Genomic DNA, 15244 nt, shown 5'->3' on the forward strand with positions numbered 1-15244 from the left:
ACAATGCGAACTACAGGTAGTGCTGCAGGGCCCACACCCTTTTACTTGCCTTACAGAGCAGCTCTGGAGCTGTTACAGTGCCCAGCTGCTGCAAGAAATCAGCTTGAATGCTTCAGGGGCTGGGGCATAGCCAACATGAGCCCCACACCGAAGGAGGGTGGGGGTGTTTAATGCGAACTAGGGGTCATCCAAGCGCCTCAAAAGGCCGCCATGCCCTGCATACCCCTTTTCTCTTTTCATATGCAGATGAGGGTTCCAGACAACTTTGGCCCACTGCTTGGATGACATCACCGTATGCAAATCCGTCTTCTGCAGACCTTCCTCCAGGAATGCTTGTACTAGTTGTTGCATTTGGTTTGTTGTTTGGGGGTGCTTCAATATTAGGCAGCCTTCTGCCCTCCCATGTTCATCTGAAAATATGTGTTCTCCCTGCAGTTGTTGTCCCCAGATGAGAGTTCCCTTGTGCTGCCTCAGTTGAATCTCCTTTACTTGACAGAGATGTGCCTGAGCAGCGGCCCTCCCCAGCCCTATCCCAAATCATACTTATTTTGCATAGGAGATGCCATGGTCATGAAGATTGTTCTCCCAGGGTGAGGTTCATTCATTGCATTCTGGGTATGCTGACCCCTGTGATTTCCCCAATTGTGGGAAACTCGACTGCATTATTTGTGGTAGTGGGGGACTGTGTTTGTGCTTTCCTCTGGTCAGCTCTGGTAAAAGTCAGATTTCTTTGTCTCAGATCTTGCTCTAGCCTTGTTCTTCTTTCGAGAGTTCCCTTGTGCTGCCTCAGTTGGATCTCCTTCACTTGACAGGGGGGTGCCCGAGCAGCGACCCTCCCCAGCTCTAGCCCAACTCCTACTTACCTGCCAGGTGAGATACTATGATCAGGAAGGTGCTTCTCCCAAGGCAAGGCTCACCCATTGCACTCTGGGTGTGCTGCTCCTGTGATTTCCCAAAATGTGGGACACTTGACTGCATAATTTGTGTTTCCTCTGGTCGGCTCTCGTATAATTCAGATCTCTTTGCATCAGGTCTCTCTCCAGCCTAGTTTGCTGTCTGTTTCCACTTCTCTTTTCTTGAGCCGTTCCCTTTTATGCCCTTGCGCACTATACTGACTTCTCCCGTCTGCTTACTTTGTGCCTTGCAACGCACAATGCAAACTACAGGTAGTGCTGCAGGTCCCACAACCTTTTATTTGCCTTACAGAGCAGCTCTGGAGCTGTTACAGAGCCCAGCTTCTGCAAGAAATCAGCTTGAATGCTTCAGGGGCTGGGGCATAGCCAACATGAGCCCCACACCGAAGGAGGGTGGAGGTGTTTAATGTGAACTAGGGGTCATCCAAGCGCCGCAAAAGGCCGCCATGCCCTGCACGCCCCTTTTCTCTTTTCATATGCAGACGAGGGTTGAAGCCAACTTTGACCCACTGCTTGGATGACATCACCATATGCAAATCCATCTGCTGCAGGCCTTCCCCCAGGAATGCTTGCACTAGTTGTTGCATTTGGTTTGTTGTTTGGGGGTGCTTCAGTATTAGGCAGCCTTCTGCCCTCCCATGTTCATCTGAAAATATGTGTTCTCCCTGCAGTTGTTGTCCCCAGATGAGAGTTCCCTTGTGCTGCCTCAGTTGAATCTCCTTTACTTGACAGATATGTGCCTGAGCAGCGGCCCTCCCCAGCCCTATCCCAAATCATACTTATTTTGCATAGGAGATACCATGGTCATGAAGATTGTTCTCCCAGGGTGAGGTTCATTCATTGCATTCTGGGTATGCTGACCCCTATGATTTCCCCAAATGTGGGAAACTCGACTGCATTATTTGTGGTAGTGGGGGACTGTGTTTGTTCTTTCCTCTGGTCAGCTCTGGTAAAAGTCAGATTTATTTGTCTCAGATCTTCCTCTAGCCTTGTTCTTCTTTCGAGAGTTTCCTTGTGCTGCCTCAGTTGTATCTCCTTCACTTGACAGGGGGGTGCCCGAGCAGCGACCCTCCCCAGCTCTAGCCCAACTCCTACTTACCTGCTAGGTGAGATACTATGATCATGAAGGTGCTTCTCCCAGGGCAAGGCTCACCCATTTCACTCTGGGTGTGCTGCTCCTGCGATTTCCCCAAATGTGGGAAACTTGACTGCATAATTTGTGTTTCCCCTGGTCGGCTCTCATATAATTCAGATCTCTTTGTCTCAGGTCTCTCTCCAGCCTAGTTTGCTGTCTGTTTCCACTTCTCTTTTCTTGAGCCGCTCCCTTCTATGCCCTTGCGCACTATCCTGACTTCTCCCGCCTGCTTAATTTGTGCCTTGCAACGCACAATGCAAACTACAGGTAGTGCTGCAGGGCCCACACCCTTTTACTTGCCTTACAGAGCAGCTCTGGAGCTGTTACAGTGCCCAGCTGCTGCAAGAAATCAGCTTGAATGCTTCAGGGGCTGGGGCATAGCCAACATGAGCCCCACACCGAAGGAGGGTGGAGGTGTTTAATGCGAACTAGGGGTCATCCAAGCGCCGCAAAAGGCCGCCATGCCCTGCATGCCCTTTTCTCTTTTCATATGCAGACGAGGGTTGAAGCCAACTTTGACTCACTGCTTGGATGACATCACCATATGCAAATCCATCTGCTGCAGGCCTTCCCCCAGGAATGCTTGCACTAGTTGTTGCATTTGGTTTGTTGTTTGGGGGTGCTTCAGTATTAGGCAGCCTTCTGCCCTCCCATGTTCATCTGAAAATATGTGTTCTCCCTGCAGTTGTTGTCCCCAGATGAGAGTTCCCTTGTGCTGCCTCAGTTGAATCTCCTTTACTTGACAGAGATGTGCCTGAGCAGCGGCCCTCCCCAGCCCTATCCCAAATCATACTTATTTTGCATAGGAGATGCCATGGTCATGAAGATTGTTCTCCCAGGGTGAGGTTCATTCATTGCATTCTGGGTATGCTGACCCCTGTGATTTCCCCAATTGTGGGAAACTCGACTGCATTATTTGTGGTAGTGGGGGACTGTGTTTGTGCTTTCCTCTGGTCAGCTCTGGTAAAAGTCAGATTTCTTTGTCTCAGATATTCCTCTAGCCTTGTTCTTCTTTCGAGAGTTCCCTTGTGCTGCCTCAGTTGGATCTCCTTCACTTGACAGGGGGGTGCCCGAGCAGCGACCCTCCCCAGCTTTAGCCCAACTCCTACTTACCTGCCAGGTGAGATACTATGATCAGGAAGGTGCTTCTCCCAGGGCAAGGCTCACCCATTGCACTCTGGGTGTGCTGCCCCTACGATTTCCCCAAATGTGGAAAACTTGACTGCATAATTTGTGTTTCCCCTGGTCGGCTCTCATATAATTCAGATCTCTTTGTCTCAGGTCTCTCTCCAGCCTAGTTTGCTGTCTGTTTCCACTTCTTTTTTCTTGAGCCCCTCCCTTCAATACCCTTGTGCACTATAATGACTTCTCCTCCCGTCTGCTTACTTTGTGTCTTACAATGCACAATGCAAACTACAGGTAGTGCTGCAGGGCCCACACCCTTTTACTTGCCTTACAGAGAAGCTCTGGAGCTGTTACAGTGCCCAGCTGCTGCAAGAAATCAGCTTGAATGCTTCAGGGGCTGGGGCATGGCCAACATGAGCCCCACACCGAAGGAGGGTGGGGGTGTTTAATGCGAACTAGGGATCATCCAAGCGCCGCAAAAGGCCGCCATGCCCTGCATACCCCTTTTCTCTTTTCATATGCAGATGAGGGTTCCAGCCAATTTTGGCCCACTGCTTGGATGACATCACCGTATGCAAATCCGTCTTCTGCAGACCTTCCCCCAGGAATGCTTCTACTAGTTGTTGCTTTTGGTTTGTTGTTTGGGGGTGCTTCAGTATTAGGCAGCCTTCTGCCCTCCCATGTTCATCTGAAAATATGTGTTCTCCCTGCAGTTGTTGTCCCCAGATGAGAGTTCCCTTGTGCTGCCTCAATTGAATCTCCTTTACTTGACTGAGATGTGCCTGAGCAGCGGCCCTCCCCAGCCCTATCCAAAAACATACTTATTTTGCATAGGAGATACCATGGTCATGAAGATTGCTCTCCCAGGGTGAGGTTCATTCATTGCATTCTGGGAATGCTGACCCCTGTGATTTCCCCAAATGTGGGGAACTCGACTGCATTATTTGTGGTAGTGGGGGACTGTGTTTGTTCTTTCCTCTGGTCAGCTCTGGTAAAAGTCAGATTTCTTTGTCTCAGATCTTCCTCTAGTATTGTTCTTCATTCGAGAGTTCCCTTGTGCTGCCTCAGTTGGATCTCCTTCACTTGACAGGGGGGTGCCCGAGCAGCAACCCTCCCCAGCTGTAGCCCATCTCCTACTTACCTGCCAGGTGAGATACTATGATCAGGAAGGTGCTTCTCCCAGGCCAAGGCTCACCCATTGCACTCTGGGTGTGCTGCTCCTGCGATTTCCCCAAATGTGGGAAACTTGACTGCATAATTTGTGTTTCCCCTGGTCGGCTCTCGTATAATTCAGATCTCTTTGTCTCAGGTCTCTCTCCAGACTAGTTTGCTGTCTGTTTCCACTTCTCTTTTCTTGAGCCGCTCCCTTCTATGCCCTTGCGCACTATCCTGACTTCTCCCGTCTGCTTAATTTGTGCCTTCCAACGCACAATGCGAACTACAGGTAGTGCTGCAGGGCCCACACCCTTTTACTCGCCTTACAGAGCAGCTCTGGAGCTGTTACAGTGCCCAGCTGCTGCAAGAAATCAGCTTGAATGCTTCAGGGGCTGGGGCATAGCCAACATGAGCCCCACACCGAAGGAGGGTGGAGATGTTTAATGCGAACTAGGGGTCATCCATGCGCCGCAAAAGGCCGCCATGCCCTGCACGCCCCTTTTCTCTTTTCATATGCAGACGAGGGTTGAAGCCAACTTTGACACACTGCTTGGATGACATCACCATATGCAAATCCATCTGCTGCAGGCCTTCCCCCAGGAATGCTTGCACTAGTTGTTGCATTTGGTTTGTTGTTTGGGGGTGCTTCAGTATTAGGCAGCCTTCTGCCCTCCCATGTTCATCTGAAAATATGTGTTCTCCCTGGAGTTGTTGTCCCCAGATGAGAGTTCCCTTGTGTTGCCTCAGTTGAATCTTCTTTACTTGACAGAGATGTGCCTGAGCAGCGGCCCTCCCCAGCCCTATCCCAAATCATACTTATTTTGCATAGGAGATACCATGGTCATGAAGATTGTTCTCCCAGGGTGAGGTTCATTCATTGCATTCTGGGTATGCTGACCCCTGTGATTTCCCCAAATGTGGGAAACTCGACTGCATTATTTGTGGTAGTGGGGGACTGTGTTTGTGCTTTCCTCTGGTCAGCTCTGGTAAAAGTCAGATTTCTTTGTCTCAGATTTTCCTCTAGCCTTGTTCTTCTTTCGAGAGTTCCCTTGTGCTGCCTCAGTTGGATCTCCTTCACTTGACAGGGGGGTGCCCGAGCAGCGACCCTCCCCAGCTCTAGCCCAACTCCTACTTAAATGCCAGGTGAGATACTATGATCATGAAGTTGCTTCTCCCAGGGCAAGGCTCACCCATTGCACTCTGGGTGTGCTGCTCCTGCGATTTCCCCAAATGTCTGAAACTTGACTGCATAATTTGTGTTTCCCCTGGTCGGCTCTCGTATAATTGAGATCTCTTTGTCTCAGGTCTCTCTCCAGCCTAGTTTGCTGTCTGTTTCCACTTCTCTTTTCTTGAGCCGCTCCCTTCTATGCCCTTGCGCACTATCCTGACTTCTCCCGTATGCTTAATTTGTGCCTTGCAACGCACAATGCGAACTACAGGTAGTGCTGCAGGGCCCACACCCTTTTACTTGCCTTACAGAGCAGCTCTGGAGCTGTTACAGTGCCCAGCTGCTGCAAGAAATCAGCTTGAATGCTTCAGGGGCTGGGGCATAGCCAACATGAGCCCCACACTGAAGGAGGGTGGGGGTGTTTAATGCGAACTAGGGGTCATCCAAGCGCCGCAAAAGGCCGCCATGCCCTGCATACCCCTTTTCTCTTTTCATATGCAGACGAGGGTTCCAGCCAACTTTGGCCCACTGCTTGGATGACATCACCGTATGCAAATCCGTCTTCTGCAGACCTTCCCCCAGGAATGCTTGCACTAGTTGTTGCATTTGGTTTGTTGTTTGGGGGTGCTTCAGTATTAGGCAGCCTTCTGCCCTCCCATGTTCATCTGAAAATATGTGTTTTCCCTGCAGTTGTTGTCCCCAGATGAGAGTTCCCTTGTGCTGCCTCAGTTGAATCTCCTTTACTTGACAGAGATGTGCCTGAGCAGCGGCCCTCCCCAGCCCTATCTCAAATCATACTTATTTTGCACAGGAGATACCATGGTCATGAAGATTGTTCTCCCAGGGTGAGGTTCATTCATTGCATTCTGGGTATGCTGACCCCTGTGATTTCCCCAAATGTGGGAAACTCGACTGCATTATTTGTGGTAGTGGGGGACTGTGTTTGTGCTTTCCTCTGGTCAGCTCTGGTAAAAGTCAGATTTCTTTGTCTCAGATCTTCCTCTAGCCTTGTTCTTCTTTCAAGAGTTCCTTTGTGCTGCCTCAGTTGGATCTCCTTCACTTGACAGGGGGGTGCCCGAGCAGCGACCCTCCCCAGCTCTAGCCCAACTCATACTTACCTGCCAGGTGAGATACTATTAAGTGGATTTTTGAAAGAAAACAATACTGTCAATATACTATTAAAACAAATTAAAATGGTAAAAGTTATTGTACTTTAAGTAAAAATAAAAGAGCTAAAATATCAATCCCAGTTTTGGATTACTTTAATTAACAAAAAAAAAGCATATAGCAGAGGATAGTTTCAATCTGCCTACCTCTGGGTTATAGGCCCAGCATGCTTCCATTGCAGTACTCTGCTGCACATGTAAGTGCAAGAGATCCTGAAGCACTCACTCATCATGGGAAAGTACCAATGTGTTTCTTCATTGGTTGATTTAAGAAAATTCTTACAAAAACTCTCCAGATTATTGACTTTTGAAAGTTTTTCTAGGAAACGTTCTAGATGAATGCTTATTAGCCTTTGTCAGTATGTACATTTTGCAAAGTGTCTCCGTGGCGCAATCGGTTAGTGTGTTCGGCTATTAACCAAAAGGTTGGTGGTTCATTCCCAAGCAGGGACGTAATTGACCTTGTTATCAGATTTTGGTGATCTTTAAGTAGACAAGTCAAAATTTCAAACCCCCTCTTATGGTGTAGGGTACCTGGCCTTCTCTGATGTAATCAGAGTTAGATTTGATTAAGTGATTTTATAAAAAAACAGATAGGAAGTACAATTTAGCAGTGGGTTGCAGAGAAAAAGAAAAATGCTGGCAGAAAAATCCAATTGAGTGATTAAACAGCTCTTCATTTTCTGGCTTTATTTTTATGCTAACAAATTTGTTCTCTGAAAAGGGTCCACAAAGCCAAGTCTCTGATTAACACCTTTGTAGGGATGGTTTTTCACCTATTACTAAATTAAACTTGCTTCATTGGAAAGGCAGCAAGATGCATCCTCATTTCAATGTCTACTGAAATAATACGGGTTGACACAAGGAAACATTAACGCCACTGCATCCTTGCTGCTTTCTCATGTGGAAGTCTGTTTAATGTGAAAACAAGGTGATATCTAATTAGCACACAGGTAAGGAATTAAGAAAATATTTAAGGGTGAAGATGTTTCTCACAAAATCGTTGCCCCAATGCATCATTGAAATTCAAGCTGGAAAGATGATTTTAATATATCACTTGTACATGTTGTATTGCTCTTCTGGTGACAATGTAGTTTGTTTTTGTCAATTACCATTTTAATAATAGGGTAAAGAAAATTAAGTGGATTTTTGAAAGAAAACAATACTGTCAATATACTATTAAAACAAATTAAAATGGTAAAAGTTATTGTACTTTAAGTAAAAATAAAAGAGCTAAAATATCAATCCCAGTTTTGGATTACTTTAATTAAAAAAAAAATGCATATAGCACAGGATAGTTGCAATCTGCCTACCTCTGGGTTATGGGCCCAGCATGCTTCCATTGCAGTACTCTGCTGCACATGTAAGTGCAAGAGATCCTGAAGCACTCACTCATCATGGGAAAGTACCAAGGTGTTTCTTCGTTGGTTGATCTAAGAAACATCTTACAAAAACTCTCCAGATTATTGACTTTTTAAAGTTTTTCTAGGAAACGTTCTAGATGAATGCTTATTAGCCTTTGTCAGTATGCACTTTTGCAAAGTGTCTCTGTGGCGCAATCAGTTCGTGTGTTTGGCTACTAACCAAAAGGTTGGTGGTTCAATCCCACCCAGGGACGTAATTGACCTTGTTATCAGGTTTTGGTGATCTTTAAGTAGACAAGTCAAAATTTCAACCTCCCTCTTATGATGTAGGTTACCTGGCCTTCTCTGATGTAATCAGAGTTAGATTTGATTAAGTGATTTTATAAAAAACAGCTAGGAAGCACAATTTAGCAGTGGGTTGCAGAAAAAAAAAATATGCTGGCAGAAAAATCCAATTGAGTGATTAAACAGCTCTTCATTTTCTGGCTTTATTTTTATGCTAACAAATTTGTTCTCTGAAAAGTGTCCACAAAGCCAAGTCTCTGATTAACACCTTTGTAGGGATGGTTTTTCACCTATTACTAAATTAAACTTGCTTAATTGGAAAGGCAGCAAGATGCATCCTCATTTCAATGTCTACTGAAATAATACAGGTTGACACCAGGAAACATTAACGCCACTGCATCCTTGCTGCTTTCTCATGTGGAAGTCTGTTTAATGTGAAAACAAGGTGATATCTAATTAGCACACAGGTAAGGAATTAAGAAAATATTTAAGGGTGAAGATGTTTCTCACAAAATCGTTGCCCCAATGCATCATTGAAATTCAAGCTGGAAAGATGATTTTAATATATCACTTGTATATTTTGTATTGCTCTTCTGGTGACAATGTAGTTTGTTTTTGTCAATTACCATTTTAATAATAGGGTAAAGAAAATGAAGTGGATTTTTGAAAGAAAACAATACTGTCAATATACTATTAAAACAAATTAAAATGGTAAAAGTTATTGTACTTTAAGTAAAAATAAAAGAGACAAAATATCAATCCCAGTTTTGGATTACTTTAATTAACAAAAAAAAAATGCATATAGCAGAGGATAGTTTCAATCTGCATACCTCTGGGTTATGGGCCCAGCATGCTTCCATTGCAGTACTCTGCGGCACATGTAAGTGCAAGAGATCCTGAAGCACTCACTCATCATGGGAAAGTACCAATGTGTTTCTTCGTTGGTTGATGGAAGAAACATCTTACAAAAACTCTCCAGATTATTGACTTTTTAAAGTTTTTCTAGGAAACATTTTAGATGAATGCTTATTAGCCTTTGTCAGTATGGACTTTTGCAAAGTGTCTCTGTGGCGCAATCAGTTAGTATGTACGGCTATTAACCATAAGGTTGGTGGTTCAATCCCACCCAGGGACCTAATTGACCTTGTTATCAGATTTTGGTGATCTTTAAGTAGACAAGTCAAAATTTCAAACCCCCTGTTATGGTGTAGGGTACCTGGCCTTCTCTGATGTAATCAGAGTTAGATTTGATTCAGTGATTTTATAAAAACAGCTAGGAAGCACAATTTAGCAGTGGGTTGCAGAGAAAAAAAATATGCTGGCAGAAAAATCCAATTGAGTGATTAAACAGCTCTTCATTTTCTGGCTTTATTTTTATGCTAACAAATTTGTTCTCTGAAAAGTGTCCACAAAGCCAAGTCTCTGATTAACACCTTTGTAAGGATGGTTTTTCACCTATTACTAAATTAAACTTGCTTCATTGGAAAGGCAGCAAGATGCATCCTCATTTCAATGGTAAGTCAACCTTCTTGCCCTATGTTCCCTCTCAACGGATGAAGACGCATCAATATCTACCGCAGTCATTTTGGCCCAATAGATATGCAAGAAGTTAAGATTCCCCTTTCTTTGCAGGTAGAGGAAGGAAAAGGAAGAGGTCTGTAGCCTCTTCAAGATCGCAGGACCAGAGATTGTCCTCTGCTTCTGCCAAATCCACTGCATGACACTGGGGCTTTCTTGCAGGAGCCCACACCAGTGGGGGCACGTCTAAAACTCTTCAGTCAGTTCTGGATTCATTCGGACCTGGACTCGTGGGTTTTACAAATAGTGTCCCAAGGGTACAAACTGGGGTTTCAAGACGTTCCCCCTCACGGATTGTTCAAATTGGCCTTAGTCAGCAGGGAGAAGGTTTTTATTCAAGCCTCTTCGTGGTCCCGAAGCCGGACGGCTCAGTCAGACCAATCTTAAATCTGAAATCCCTCAATTTCTTCCTAAAGAAATTCAATTTCAAGATGGAATTTCTCAGGGCAGTGATCTCCAGTCCGGAGGACGGAGATTTCATGGTTTTGGTAGACATAAAGGATGCCTACTTACATGTTCCCATTTATCCACTGCCTCAAGCTACCTAAGGTTTGCAATTCAGGATTGTCATTACCAATTTCAGACATTGCCGTTTGGTCTGTCCACGGCTCCGAGGATTTTCACCAGGGTGATGGCGGAAATTATGGTTCTCCTTCGCAAGCAAGGAGTCACAATTATCCCGTACTTGGATGATCTCCTGATAAAGGCGAGATCCAGGGACCAGTTGGTGCAAAACATTGCACTCTCCCTGACAGTTCTTCAACAACATGGTTGGCTCCTAAACTTGCCAAAATCGCAGTTGGTCCCAATGACGCGGTTGTTGTTTTTGGGAGTCATACTGTTAGGCGCCGGGGTCCGCTTGATGGTCTGCGCGGCCCGGCGCCTAGCAACTAGAGACGCCGTGCACGTACAGCCACCGGCTCCCTAGCAACGCTAGACGCCGGGCGTGCTGAGCCGCACAGACCCTAGCAACGGGGACGCCACTGGCGGACCGCGTTCCCCGTTGCTAGGCTTTAGGAAATTAAGATATTCACCTGCTCTCTGGCCGTGCAGCAAGGCAGCTGCACGGCATTTATTCTAATCAGCCTTTAGCAGCTGATTGGAGGACTCCTTGTTAAGTACACTCCCAGGGCTTCTCACAGACGCCGGTAATAGCTTCCTGCATGCTGCCTTTGTTTGCTGAGAGTCTGTTTCCAGTCCTGCTGTATCCGGTCATTCCAGTCCGCAGAAGTCCGGTATTCGGGAGTTGTCATCTCATCCCAAGAGGTCGTTTGGTTCCCTGGAGTCCTGACTGATCACCGTTTTATATCCAGTGGTGTTCGTGAGTTGCGGCTCTGCCGTGTGTTGCGGCTCAGCCGCTTTACCTTTTATATTTTGTGTTTGGAGCATTTGCGGAGGGTTCCGCTTCCACAAGTCCTCTCTGGTACTTGGCGGTGCCGGTTAGGAGAATTGGACAAGTGGATATTTTGGTTGTCCTTTTTCCTGGCGGTTTCTCCGCACATATTATAGTTTTGAGTTTGCTTAGCCCCTGGCCTGGTTGTTTAGTTAGAGGGCCTCTTGTTATCACCCTGTCTCGGGTTTCCCTTTGTCTCTCATTAAGACCGGGGGGCATCGAAGTTGGGCAGACATAATCCGCCCTTCAAACGCGGCTGCCAAGGGCTCAAGAAACCATAGTCTCGCAGGGGATTTCTGACAACACGGGTGAGACAACAGAGTTAGGGCGCCAGGGGCTATTTTCCTGTCCTGCTCCCTTCCCCAGCATTCCGTTCCAGTGCTCCAGTCCTTGCCATAAGATCTTCTCTGACCAGAGTGCTGGAATCATAACATTATTACCGGCCATACCAAAACTTAAAATTAAACGGGGTTTAATTTTTTCTCATTCAGTTTTGTGAGAGTTTATCGGCCTCATGAATCCAACAGGTTTAGGGCCAAATCCTGGTCAGCTCTTAGTCAGCCAGATTCAAGAACTTACTCAGATGGTTCAGGATCTTTCTCTTCGGGTGAAGTCGCAGGAAGATCTTTTGCGAGCTTCCCCAAGGGTAGTCCCTGAACCAAAGATGCATTTGCCTGACCGTTTTTCTGGTGATAGAAAAGAGTTTTTTAATTTTAAAGAATCCTGTAAACTTTATTTTCGTTTAAGACCGACTTCCTCGGGTACTGAATCTCAGCGGGTCGGGTTTATTATTTCTTTGCTCCAGGGGGATCCTCAGACCTGGGCATTTGGTTTAAGAGCAGAGGATCCGGCATTGTTGTCAGTTGACGCTTTTTTTGAGTCTTTAGGGCTCTTGTATGATGACCCTGATAGAGAGGCGTCCGCTGAAAGTCAGTTGCGCGCTCTCAGACAGGGTAGAAATCCTGCAGAGGTTTATTGTACGGAGTTTCGCCGTTGGTCGAACGACTGTGGCTGGAATGACCCAGCCCTGCGCAGTCAGTTTCGCCTCGGCTTATCAGAGTCTATAAAAGACAGTCTCCTTCAGTACCCCGCTCCTGAGACTCTCGATAAACTCATGGAGCTTTCTATTAAGATTGATCGTCGTCTCAGAGAGCGGAGGGCTGAAAAAGGAGCACCTGTAAGGTCAAGTCCGTGTGTATATTCCATTCCTGAAGACGTAGAGGAGACCATGCAGATGGATCTCTCCCGGCTGTCTCCTGCAGAAAGAGCCAGAAGGCAAAATTCTGGTCTTTGTCTGACATTTTGCTCGTAATTGTCCGAACAAGTCGGGAAACGCTTTGACCAGGTGAATTGTGAGGGGGTTCACCTAAGGTCTGCAGCTTATCTCCTCGAATAACTCCCTTTTAGTCCCAGTTAAAGTTTCCTTTGGCAGCCTCAGTTCTTCGGTGTCGGCTTTTGTCGACAGTGGAGCTGCAGGAAACTTTATGGATTTAACTTGGGCTAAGGCCTTAGGCATTCCTCAGTTACCTTTGGGTAGGTGTGTCACCATGCATGGCTTAGATGGGAGTCCGCTGTCTAATGGGATTATTTCTCTCCGTACACCCCCTGTACTACTTACAGTAGGAGCTCTACATTCCGAGAAAATCGAGTTCTTTCTTACACATTGCCCAGCAGTTCCAGTTGTTCTGGGTCACCCTTGGCTGGCCTTTCATAATCCCACCATTGATTGGCGGTCGGGGGAGATTTCACATTGGGGTACTTTTTGTGATAAGGAATGTATCACGTTTCCAGTCAGAGTAGCAGCTATCATTCCAGAACTCATTCCGGTGGAATACCAGGAGTTTGCTGATGTTTTCTCCAAAGGCAATGCGGACATTCTGCCTCCCCATCGGCCTTATGATTGTGCTATTGAGTTAATTCCTGGTGCCGCATTGCCAAAGGGAAGATTATATGCATTATCCGGGCCAGAAACTGCGGCTATGAATGATTATGTAAAGGAGAGCCTTGAGAAAGGATTTATTAGACCATCAAAATCTCCTTTAAGTGCAGGCTTCTTCTTTGTGGAGAAAAAGGATGGCTCGCTTAGACCTTGCATTGATTTTAGAGCCCTGAATAAGATCTCAGTTAAAAACACCTATCCTTTGCCGTTGATTTCTGTACTCTTTGATCAGTTACGTTCTGCTGTGATTTTTTCTAAAATTGACCTTAGAGGAGCGTACAACCTCATCCGAATTAAATCTGGAGATGAGTGGAAAACGGCCTTCAGTACTCAGTCGGGTCACTACGAATACCTGGTGATGCCGTTCGGCCTGTCCAATGCTCCGGCAGTTTTTCAAGACCTCATTAACGATGTGCTCCGTGACTTCCTAGGGAAATTCGTGGTCGTTTACTTAGACGACATCCTGATTTTTTCTAAATCAATGGAACAACATGTTACCCAGGTGCGTCTGGTTCTTCAAAAGTTATGTGAGAATCATTTATATGCCAAGCTGGAGAAGTTTGAGTTTCATGTCACGGAAGTATCTTTTTTAGGGTACATAATTTCCCCTCAGGGATTTTCCATGGAACCAAAGAAACTCCAGGCCATCCTTAGTTGGGCGCAACCCACCAATTTAAAAGCTATTAAGCGTTTTTTAGGGTTTGCGAATTATTATAGGAGGTTCATTCATTCTTTTTCTGACCTGGTTGCTCCCATTGTAGCTCTGACAAAGAAAGGAGCGGATCCTACCAACTGGTCGCGTGAAGCTGAGTTGTCCTTCCGGGCCTTGAAACAAGCCTTTGTCTCGGCTCCAGTCCTTAGACATCCTAATCCGGAATTGCCCTTTGTGGTGGAGGTTGATGCCTCGGAGGTTGGAGTGGGGGCTATCCTTTCTCAAAAGGATCCGGAGTCTCTGGAGTTACATCCTTGTGCCTTTATGTCCAGGAAATTCTCCTCCGCTGAATCCAACTATGACATTGGTAATCGGGAGTTACTGGCGGTAAAATGGGCTTTCGAGGAGTGGAGGCATTGGCTGGAGGGAGCAAAACATACTATTTCGGTATTGACTGACCATAAGAACCTGCAATACATTGAATCGGCTAAGCGGCTTAATGCCCGGCAGGCACATTGGGCATTATTTTTTACGCGTTTCAAATTTATAATCACTTTCAGGCCTGGTTCCAAGAATACTAAGGCTGATGCCCTGTCACATAGCTTTCTTCCGGTTCACAATAACAATCCTGTTACCCCCATACTTCCATCTTCGGTCATCTGGGCGGGCCTCACACAAGATTTATTTACCCAGTTAAAACAGCTTCAACACCAAGCTCCTAGAATTACTCCTGCTGGTCGTCTTTACGTCCCTGAGTTTTTGAGAGTTACTGTTTTAACGGAATTCCATGATAACAAAGTTTCAGGGCATCCAGGAGTCTCTAAGACATTGGAGTTAGTCTCTCGCTCAGTATGGTGGCCTGGTCTTTCTAAAGACGTCAAGGAATTTGTTTATTCATGTCAGGTTTGTGCACAGCATAAGGTTCCCCGTTCCTTGCCCATCGGGCAACTTATGCCCTTAAATGTTCCTCTCAGGCCGTGGTCTCATATTTCCATGGATTTTGTGGTTGACCTTCCCCTTTCAGCCGGATTCCGAGTCATATGGGTGGTAGTGGACCGTTTTAGTAAAATGGCTCATTTTATTGCTCTTCCCCGATTGCCTTCTGCCCAAGGGTTGGCAGTTTTGTTTCTCCGCCATGTATTCAGGCTTCATGGGTTGCCTACTGATATTGTTTCTGATCGGGGTCCACAATTCATCGCACAATTCTGGAAATGTTTTTGTGCCTCATTGAAGATGAAATTGTCGTTAACATCCGGTTACCACCCACAATCCAACGGGCAAACCGAACGAGTTAACCAATCATTGAAACAATATTTGCGCTTGTATTTAGCCAAACTCCAGAATGATTGGTCCGAGTTTCTTCCGTTGGC

General features: G+C 46.1%; 8 non-coding genes and 3 pseudogenes across 8 annotated transcripts; all 11 read left to right on the plus strand.

Annotated features, from left to right (window-relative positions):
* The first annotated feature begins 539 nt into the window (after window positions 1-539).
* On the plus strand, window positions 540-703 carry LOC135036020 (U1 spliceosomal RNA). The gene has a single exon (XR_010230865.1). It is a non-coding gene; the product is annotated as a U1 spliceosomal RNA (small nuclear RNA).
* Window positions 704-855: 152 nt separating this feature from the next.
* Window positions 856-1018, plus strand: LOC135036033 (U1 spliceosomal RNA). The gene has a single exon (XR_010230877.1). It is a non-coding gene; the product is annotated as a U1 spliceosomal RNA (small nuclear RNA).
* Window positions 1019-1689: 671 nt separating this feature from the next.
* LOC135036017 (U1 spliceosomal RNA) lies at window positions 1690-1853 on the plus strand. Its single transcript, XR_010230862.1, has one exon. It is a non-coding gene; the product is annotated as a U1 spliceosomal RNA (small nuclear RNA).
* Window positions 1854-2005: 152 nt separating this feature from the next.
* Window positions 2006-2147, plus strand: LOC135036034 (U1 spliceosomal RNA; annotated as a pseudogene).
* A 691-nt stretch (window positions 2148-2838) lies between these two features.
* LOC135036021 (U1 spliceosomal RNA) lies at window positions 2839-3002 on the plus strand. The gene has a single exon (XR_010230866.1). It is a non-coding gene; the product is annotated as a U1 spliceosomal RNA (small nuclear RNA).
* A 152-nt stretch (window positions 3003-3154) lies between these two features.
* LOC135036030 (U1 spliceosomal RNA) lies at window positions 3155-3296 on the plus strand (annotated as a pseudogene).
* A 695-nt stretch (window positions 3297-3991) lies between these two features.
* On the plus strand, window positions 3992-4155 carry LOC135036026 (U1 spliceosomal RNA). The gene has a single exon (XR_010230871.1). It is a non-coding gene; the product is annotated as a U1 spliceosomal RNA (small nuclear RNA).
* A 152-nt stretch (window positions 4156-4307) lies between these two features.
* Window positions 4308-4470, plus strand: LOC135036029 (U1 spliceosomal RNA). Its single transcript, XR_010230874.1, has one exon. It is a non-coding gene; the product is annotated as a U1 spliceosomal RNA (small nuclear RNA).
* A 671-nt stretch (window positions 4471-5141) lies between these two features.
* LOC135036011 (U1 spliceosomal RNA) lies at window positions 5142-5305 on the plus strand. Its single transcript, XR_010230856.1, has one exon. It is a non-coding gene; the product is annotated as a U1 spliceosomal RNA (small nuclear RNA).
* Window positions 5306-5457: 152 nt separating this feature from the next.
* On the plus strand, window positions 5458-5599 carry LOC135036041 (U1 spliceosomal RNA; annotated as a pseudogene).
* Window positions 5600-6291: 692 nt separating this feature from the next.
* On the plus strand, window positions 6292-6455 carry LOC135036012 (U1 spliceosomal RNA). Its single transcript, XR_010230857.1, has one exon. It is a non-coding gene; the product is annotated as a U1 spliceosomal RNA (small nuclear RNA).
* Window positions 6456-15244: the final 8789 nt, after the last annotated feature.

The sequence above is a fragment of the Pseudophryne corroboree genome, unplaced genomic scaffold, assembly GCF_028390025.1.
Source record: "Pseudophryne corroboree isolate aPseCor3 unplaced genomic scaffold, aPseCor3.hap2 scaffold_628, whole genome shotgun sequence".
Lineage (NCBI taxonomy): Eukaryota > Metazoa > Chordata > Amphibia > Anura > Myobatrachidae > Pseudophryne > Pseudophryne corroboree.